This window comes from Sorex fumeus, unplaced genomic scaffold (genome assembly GCF_029834395.1).
Source record: "Sorex fumeus unplaced genomic scaffold, SorFum_2.1 ptg000055l, whole genome shotgun sequence".
Taxonomy (NCBI): domain Eukaryota; kingdom Metazoa; phylum Chordata; class Mammalia; order Eulipotyphla; family Soricidae; genus Sorex; species Sorex fumeus.
The window spans coordinates 112,021-119,257 of record NW_026606112.1 but is presented as its reverse complement, the minus strand read 5'-3'; the positions used below and the strand labels follow the sequence as shown (position 1 = coordinate 119,257).

At 47.7% G+C, this 7,237-nt stretch overlaps 1 pseudogene; it reads right to left on the bottom strand.

Annotated features, from left to right (window-relative positions):
- Positions 1-1,523: 1,523 nt before the first annotated feature.
- Positions 1,524-3,870, bottom strand: LOC130034017 (RE1-silencing transcription factor-like; annotated as a pseudogene).
- Positions 3,871-7,237: the final 3,367 nt, after the last annotated feature.

Genomic DNA, 7,237 nt, shown 5'->3' with positions numbered 1-7,237 from the left:
GACAGACTGTATCTTAGTGAGGTTCGTCCTGAGACAATATAGTAAGCTCAGGGATATGAAGGCGATTTTGAATTGTGGAAACAAGAAGCTGCCAGGGGCTCTGCTTGGGCAGGCCACCAAGCCAACCTGCCCCCCTCTGATTTACCCTGGCCTGTTCAGCCACGCACAGTTCTGAGATTAACTGCAGCTTTTGATCTCTTTCAAGATTTATCTACGGGTCTCTGAAATAAGGCCAATAAATGATTTTATATAGCTGAGCTAGAGGTGATTTGTAGGTGTAGCTCCCACATACCTAACTTTTGCTGTTTAATTTCTTGGTAAACCTGGTTCCAAGTTGTTGGGGCCCAATCAAAGGCACAGCAGCATTTTTGGGGTATCAGGAAGCCGGAAGGCACCATCACCCCACAGGTGCGATTGACCTGCTGGCGATACCATAACCCCAAAGGACTATACTTTTAAAAACTGCAGTCTTTAAATTACTTGTGCCATGAAATATCAAAAGTGTCATGGTCTCCAACTTTTTGTGGAAAGAATAGAATGGCTGTCCTAAAGATGACTTGGATCCGCAGTTTATTAAATATTTATTATTAATACATTTACATTATAGTCTTTGTAGTAATCTATGTTTTGTCTAATTTGCTGCTTCTTATCCCCTAATTCCTTTATTAATCAAATGTGAATTTAGACTCTTTTAAATACTACACATAAATTCTGTTTCATTCAAGACAGTGCAACTTTAAAGTCTTAATCCCTAATATAACTTGATTTATTCTTTGGAACAAATTATTACTAGAGGTCATTTATGTCTCACTTTTTAAATTAGAACACAGCAATAAATGAAACAAAATTGTTAAATATCAAAAGTTATACAATTTATATAATTTATATTTATATAATTTATATTTTAGCATGTTTTTCCTAGTAGGCACCACTGTGAATCATTACAGGTTGAATGTCATAATAACCTTTCATTACTAATCAAAGTATTTACCACCAAACACATTTTCAAAGGATCTATGAGCAGAAAGAAAGATTGTACATAATTTTCTAATGACATAAAAATTATAAAAGGGCTAAATGTTGAAAAGTCATGGAAATTAATTATGAATAGATGGTGCACAAAAATGAAAATTCTAAGAAAAACCTGTCAAAACATTCCTAACTATACAAGTTTTCCTCTAAACCATTTGGATCTTAAAAGCAAATCTCTTCTAAGTGTTCCCTCTTCAGTTAAATTAAGAATATAGATATAAATATTATTCCTACTTATCATCTTAACCTCTTATATCTGAAAATTCTGGATGATATTTGCACAATAAACTCTAAAATAAAAATTGAGAGTCCTCAAAATCTCTTGTTTGAAAGCAATGTTTCTATTTTCAAATAATAATATTCCAAATAATAATGTTCATACATTTAAACTTAAAACAATTTCACATATGCAAAATGGAATTTTAAGCCAAAATGACAGATTGTGCCACAATGCAAATTAGAAAAAAATTAGCACCTTAATAGAAAGCGGGCACGTGGGCGTGGGGCACCGCCAAGTGCGGTGCAGCAGGCTGGGGCTGGGGCTCAGCGGGGGCGACAGGCTGCAGCTCGCCCTGAGTGCCCTGACCCTGCGCGCCGTCCCGCCTGGCTTCCTGCTCTCGCGCGACCTGGGCCTCGGCTTCCTGCTCTCGCGCGACCTGGGCCTCGGCTTCTGGCGGGGCCCGTCGGGCGCTGGGGGGCCCCGGCGCTCTCCTTCACCGGCACCAAGCCCACCTCCCACAGGACCTGCTCCTTCCGGGCCATCTGACTCGGCTCGCTCGGCTTCTCCTTCCTGCTCTCCTTGCGAGGTGAATTTCTGGAAAGGGCTTGGTGGACGGCGGTGCTGGCGGCGGCGGCGGCGGCGGCGGCTCCGTCTGGGCAGGCGCGTCCTGTCCACCGTCCATGGGCGCCTCCGCGGGCGGCTGTGCGGGCGCCGGTGCCAGGGGTGCCGCGGGCTGCGCGGGCGGCTCCTGCGCAGGTCGCTCCAGCTCCCCCAGGGCCGGGGCCGGGACTAGCTACGGCTCCGGCTACCGCACCGCCGCCTCCTTATGAGCGGGCCCCTTGGGAGCGGGCTTGCTGCCCTTCCTACCGGATTTGCCCTTCAGCGGCTTCTTCTTCGCGCTCCTTTTCACGCTCGCGTTCGGCTTTTTCGTCTCCTCCACCTTGCTGGCAGCCTTTGGCGCTTCCTGGCTGTTTTTGGGTTTGCTTTCGGCCTTCTTCTTCGCGGCCGGTTCCTGCTCGGGCGCTGGCTCGGGGCAGGGCTGGGCTTCGGCTTCCAGCTTCCTTTTGCTTTTCTTGGTTTTGCAGCTTTTCTCTGAGTGACTCCTGGGAGGCGGCTTCAGCTCTTTCGCTTCCAGGGCCGACTTGCGCGTTCTCGTGGTCACTTGGGTCGGGGCGTGACCAGGTTTTTTCTCTTTTGAGACATCCCTCTTCTCCGCTTTTAAAGAATTCTCATTTTTCTTCCCAGCCACATCCCCTTTTATTTTGTCCTGCTCCGTTTCTGGCTTCTCACTGGGGGCGTTGTTACTGGGCAAGTCAGCCTCCCGCTTTTTGGTTTTCTTGAGTTTGACTTTTGAGACACCCATTGTTTTGTTGGAACAGGTAGGATGCTTGTACTTGAAGTTATACTGCAGATTACACTTCTTGGAAGCTGCATAGTCGCAGACAGGGCAGTTTAACTGCCGTGGATTCACATGTAGCTCTACGTGTTTTTTGAAGTTACTTCTATCTGCTGTTTTGTAGTCACAGCGCGGGCAGTTAAGAGGTTTAGGGCCATTGTGAACCTGTCTCACATGGCGGGTTACTTCATGCTGATTAGAGGCCACATAACTGCACTGATCACATTTAAATGGCTTCTCACCTGAATGAGTACGCATATGTCTAGTTAGATGAGTCTTCTGAGAACTTGAATAATGACACAGTTCACATTTATATGGGTGTTCTCCTGTGTGCGTTCGAACATGTTGAACATAATTGTTCTTTCTGTCTGAAAAGTAGTTGCATTTTCCACATGTGTACACTTTCCTTGGAAAATAGTTTCCCAAGTGCTTCTTCCAGTGATACTCGCTTACTGTGGTGTAGGTGCAGATTATGCACTTGTGCACTCGCTCATTATCCCTGGCTCTCGTGTGGTGTTTTAAGTGAGCGGTGTAGTGATCCTATCGATTGGTATTGTAGCCACAGCGATCACAGCGAATGGGACCCTTGGAGAAATCCCCCTCTTCACCTGTGGATGCGCCAGATTCCCTTGCTTTTGCCTGCTTCTCTGCGCTCTCCTCCACAAAAAAATTTCTTGGCACTATGAACTCGGATGTGATGTACAAACTGCTCCTCGGATTCGGCTTCATACTGGCACGGCATACATCGGAAGGGTTTGGTCTTCAGGTTCTTGCACTTGTCCTCTGCTCCAGGTGCTTCCGGGGGGACTTCTTTATTTGCGGTGTAAACTTCTGGGGCGGCGGACACATCAAACACAGGCTGCGGTTCTACCACACTGAGTTCCAAACTTTGAAGCTCCACGTTGCGCAGTCCACTGGGCTCACCTTTTATTTCAGGAGACTCCTCCAGTCCCTCCCCATCACTGTCGGAGAAGTTGTTATCCCCGACAGGCATCAACTCCGCCATCTGCCTTTCTTCGCCAACCAGGTAATCACAGCAGCTGCCATTGACTTCACCAGTGAGGGCCACGTTTGCCAGCATGATGAGCTGCGGGGCGGCTAGTTCTGCTTTAGAGAGGCCGTGCAAATCATACATGTCGTTAGACAAGGCCATGCCGATGTTGCCGCTGCCAGGGAACAGCCCTCCTCCTCCAGATGCCTGCCCAATTACCTGGATGGCCATAACTACTGTGTTCCTGCGTCGTCACCTGCCGGCCCGGCTCGTCCAGGCGCTTCAGGCTCGCCCTCCGCCCAGGCCCGCCCGGGACGGGGCTCCTCGGGTGCCCTCCCGAGGCGCCGGGCTCCGGAGCGCCAGCAGTGGGGGGGGTCTCCCCGCTTGGCCCGTGCATGCGCACGCCCCGGAAGTTTGCGAGCTCACTCCTGACTCGGGGTGCGGACTGCGGGGTGGCCGGGCGCCCAAGGCCGTGGTGCCGTGAGGCGGCCTGAGCACAGAAATTGTTGTCCAGCCCCATGGGCGGACCCGCCCGGGCCCCCGGGGCTGACTCAACAGGCGACAGGGAGAGGCCCGGGAGGGTGGGGAAGGGGCACCGCGAGGGCCGGACAGGCGGGGGAGCCGCGGGCCGACAGCGAGCAAGTTTCAGGACCCGCAACCCGAGCACTGGTGGCCGCACCGCCGCTTCCGCTCCCTGATTCCCCTCCCGAGGCACGGCCCCGCCGCTGCCAGCGCAGAGGCGGACGCCTGGGGGGAGCTGGTTTTTATAGTCTCTGAGTCTTGGCCACGCGAACAGCCAAGACTCAGAGACTATAAAAACCAGTTCCTGGAACCGCACGGCCGCAAATGCGGCCTTTATGACATCTTATTATCTCATTCCTACTTTGGACAAACTGGCAGGCTACTGAATGTAGCCTGCCCACACGGCAGAGTCTGGCAAACTCGCTGTGTTGTACCCAATATGCCAAATACCAGTAATAATGATGGGTCTCATTCTCCTAAAGAGCCTGGAATATAATCTCAGGGCTAGGATGAAGGAGACGATACTGGGGCCTGCTCGAGGCAATCGACGATTAACAGGATGATTTGTGATTTGTGATAGAAAGTTACAGGAATTTCAGGACAAAATAGTTATCAAAAAAACTATATTAAATTTTATTTGTAAAACAAAATTATTCAATCTGAGAAGTTTTATCCAGAAATATTTCCTCTTTCATGCTTTAATTTTATTGAATTATTGTGAGATAGTTATAAGCTTTCACGTTATAAGCTTTTCACGTGATCCCAGAGCACAGAGCCTTGAGTAAGCCCTAAGAGTAGTTAATGAATCCAGCATGCACCATAGAATGAAATGAAACAGTGACCTTAGACTTATGAAAATTGATGTTAGAGATTAATAAACTCTATCCATAAAGGAAGTTCTGTGTTGAACAGTGGCCAGGTGTACTAATTATGTTATTGTGCTATTGGAAGTAGCACAGAGGGATCAGAGCTTTGGTGTAGATTATTTTCTTAGTGACATAATATACCCTTTGTAACATGGTGAGGCCCTGTTCTTAGGCTCTGGTTAGCTGAAGGATCCAAAGAGCCCAAAGTGGCAAAGATTCGAGACTTTGTCCCTCCCTTGTAGTCAGTCACTGTTTTCTGCTTTTGTTCTTTTATGTTTAAGTTTGGGGGCCACATCTGGTGATACTCAAGGTTTTTTACTCCTGGATCTGTGTTCAGGGCTCATAACTGGTAAATCTAACCAAGGTCAGCCTTACTCAGGGCCAGAGCCCTACCCACTGTATTATATCATTGGGGCCTTATCTGTTTTTACCTCCTGAGCAAAACTGAATCTACTCTTACAAGTTGGAGGACCTCCCATCCCCCAACCAACTGATTTGCATGGTTGCTAGGTCCCCATTGTTTGGTCAGGGGGCCCACCCCTGGGTTCTGAGTGGTCCCCTGGGGACCACTTTATACTTCACAACAGAGCTAGGAGCTCTGTGTGAATATGGAGATTAGGCAGAGACCTAGTCTGCTTTTTCAGTTATTTTTGTGGTATGATGTGATAGTGATTTTTTACAGGCTGAAACATGCCTCAGATAATCCCCTAATTCTCATCACCCTTTGGTTATGGGCAGGGGTGCTGTGTTTTACCGTGATGACTTGGCTCACTCTAAAGGCTTTTCTACATGGAACGGAACAAGGAGAAACCGTGGATGCCCTTCAACAACCTCAACAAGCAATAATGTCTCAACCCACCAACTCCCTGGGAAGGACAACCAGGAAGCTGAAGCGATCGAGCCCAACTTCTGAACGTCGCCGCCGTGGTGCGCGCCGGCAACAACCCTCTGCAAGGAGCCCGAGACAGCCCCGCCAGAAGAAAGAAAACCCGGATGGGACCGAAAATCCCCAGCAGCTGGGCCTAGATCTCGGAACAGTGAGGAATACGGAAGAGGACATACAAAAGGAACGGGAAGAGCTAGAAAGCCTGCAAAATATGATGACCACGATGCTCACTAAGGAGAACACCTTAAAGGCAGAGATTGACCTCCTGGACAAGGAGATATCGGAGCAAAAAAAGAAGCAGGAAGTCCGAGACCACTACTTGATGATGGAGAGCACACTCTACGAGAGTAAACAAAGATGCCGCAAAATCGAGGACAAACTGTTCAGCTCTACAGTCAAGATCAAATCCACCTACCAAGCCCGCGTCCTCTACCAGAAAAGGCAGGAAGACCTGTGCAGAGAAATCAGCGACCGGACCTTGGCAACCCGCAAAGAAATCCAGGCAGAAATCAGAAGAAACCAGCAGCACTGGATGTCGGCGGTTCTGGCCCAGAAGGAATTGGAGCAAGTCAAACTCCGGCTCGCGCACCTTACCACCCGTTGTGTACGTTTCCCAAGGCGTTAAGACCTTGGCCCGTCCTCGAAGCCCCCAGAGGCTCCTGACCATCACCCTGATAAGGACGCAACTTGAGATCCCAGCGGTCCTCCACTCGACAGTTCACTCAGTGTCCGTACCAACACCGCAACTGGACACCCCAAGACACACACGGTATAACATCTGCCTGTGTATAGTTTCAAGGAATTTTCAATTATCAACGGTTCCTCAATGGACGGTCTCCTCAGTGTCCCTGACAACACCGCATTTGGCACACCTGTTCAAACCACAGAATAACCTCTGTGTTACCGTTCAAGGAATTTTCTTTCTGTTTAATATAGGCCCTGATAAGTTATTATATAATATAGGTAAAATAAATTGAAGTCTTTTATTTCAAATCGTGTTTTATTTCATTTCAAATTTAAAAGTGAAATAAATTGAAGCTCGAAAGAGGGTTATATTCACCCTGAATAGAAAATAATTTATAATTTTATAAATTCATAGAAGGTGTACCTTTAATTGGTGGCATGAAAAGACCAAAAATTGTCTGCATGTCTTTGAATTGCCTTACTATAAAGATTTTCTATTTGGAAAAGATGTTTAAAAGTGCAACTGTAGAAATGATCTATATTGTGTATTAGTAACCAAAAGGATATTCTTTTTTTTAAATGTAGTACTGCTATTTATTCAGATATCGATTAAGATGTTTGAATTGGGCATAAACTTCAC